We start from the raw sequence: 2,152 nt of genomic DNA, 5'->3' as shown, positions 1-2,152 counted from the left end.
GGGGGGCGTGCTACGCTACAGCTGAGAAAGCTGCCTTTAATTGTCTTTTGTTTCCCACGCTTTCTGCATAATCCCGAGGAATTAAAATTGTCAAACTGTCAGAGGTGACTAAACCCAAAGCTACACGCAGCTCTCCAGAGGGCCTTCAGAAATCACAGAGGGGCTTAAATCTCTCAGGACTTTAGCTCCCACTTTGTCATAAAGCTATAAAAATTCTTCTCCCCCCTCCACTGCAAGGTCCTTGGGGACCACAGCAGGTGAAAGCCATTTCTGCTCAGACGGAGGTTGTTGCTTGGTGGGAGGAGAGAGGAATCTCAGCTGCTTTTCATTTCAAATGAGACCTGTCAAATCCCGAGCTACCGCTGGGTGTTTTTAGCAGTTCATGGATAAAGCAGACAAACCCTTCCCTTTCCCGGATGAAGACCTAACCACATCCAAAGAGACCCGGACAAGCTGGAGAGGTGCGCCTGTGTGAACCTCATAAGGTTCAACAAGGCCAAGTGTGAGGTCCTGCACCTGGGTCGGGGTAACCCCCGGTTATCCATACAGGCTGGGGGAAGAGAGGATGGAGAGCAGGGTCCCAATTTTGACCCTCTGCGAGGGGCAGAGGCAACCGAACTCATGCTAGTGAAGACCTTTTTGCTCCGCAGAAAGAGTTGCAACACGGTTGAAGCACCAAGGGCTGCTGTGAGCAGGTCCTGCAGGCAGCAAGTGCCCCCCGCCCCATGAAAGTGCCTGTGGTTTGCGGGCTACAAAAATGCTCTGAGGGCTGGAGCCCCTCTGCTAGGAGGCCAGGCTGGGAGAGGTGGGGTGTTTCAGCCCGGAGAAGAGAAGGCTGCGGGCAGAGCTGAGTGCGGCCGGTCAGGGCTTCAAGGGGGCCCAGAGGAAAGGGGGGGACAAGCTTTTTAGCAGGGCCAGCTGGGACAGGACAAGGGGGAATAGCTTTAAACTGAAGCAGGGTGGGTTTAGACTGGATCTAAGGAAGAAATTCTTTCCAGTGAGGGTGGTGAAACCTTGGCAGGGGTTGCCCGGAGAGGGGGTGGAGGCCCCATCCCTGGGACCATTCCAGGCCAGGTTGGCCGGGGCTGTGAGCAACCTGATGTGGTTCAAGGTGTCCCTGCTCCTGCAGGGGGGGTTGGGCTGGGTGATCTCTAAGGGTCCCTTCCAACTCAAAACATCCCATGATTAGTCTTGAAAGTCAGGGACTAATCTGGGAGAAGGAGAGGGAATGTTGTCTCGCTACCCCCAAATCATGGAATAGAGGTGTATCTGACATCAAATCCCGTTTCATCCCCTGCAGAGCACAGCTGCCAGTCTGCTTGGCGCTGCTTCCCTCAGTCAAGGGTAAATTCACAGGACCCCACTGCCCTCTCCAGTGGGAGGCGCTATTAGCCTGGGGAGACAGACAGACCCTGTTGCACAGAGGAAACACCCCATTTGCATCTGACTGGGTCCGACCTGCCTGCAAGCACAGAGTCTGTGTGTGTCAGCACGGCTGTTTCCTCTCATTCAATACAAAAGGATTTACAGGCTTACACATTATAACATCCGCACCCCTTTATGCAGGAATTGAAACCTTTGGGGCACTGGGGTGACTTCTTCCCCTTTTTATTGGCAGGTGATTCTGATTAACAGCTGATTTGGGCAACTTTGTACCATGTCGATTGTCACTAGTTTGCATGCAATTATTTAATTAAATATTGTTAGCCTCAACAAATCAGCTCCTTTCTTTCCCATAGTCCTTGGAGAGCCCCATAGAAGAGAAATTCACTGTACAAAGGTACCCTTATATCTTTCACCTGTCAAAGACAGTCCAGGTGTTATCATAGTCAGCAATTCCAAAAGAATGATGAGCTTTCATAGAATCGCCTAGGTTGGAAAAGACCTTTAAGATCATCGAGTGCAACCGTTAACCTAACCCTGCCATCCCACCACTAAACCATGTCCCTAAGCACCTCATCTATCCTTCTCCCCTCCAAGGATGGGGACTGGACCACCTCCCTGGGCAGCCCATTCCAGAGCCTGACAACCCTTTGTATACAACATTTTCTAGCTTCTTTTACCAAAAGCACTATCTAGTTTTAAGCAAGAAGAGAAGAAATGCAGCAGGGCCCTAGGAAGACAAGATTTTTCCTAGGTCTTCTCTTCATTG

Source organism: Egretta garzetta, unplaced genomic scaffold (genome assembly GCF_000687185.1).
Source record: "Egretta garzetta isolate BGI_Z169 unplaced genomic scaffold, ASM68718v1 scaffold195, whole genome shotgun sequence".
Classification (NCBI taxonomy): domain Eukaryota; kingdom Metazoa; phylum Chordata; class Aves; order Pelecaniformes; family Ardeidae; genus Egretta; species Egretta garzetta.
This window is presented reverse-complemented; position numbering follows the sequence as displayed.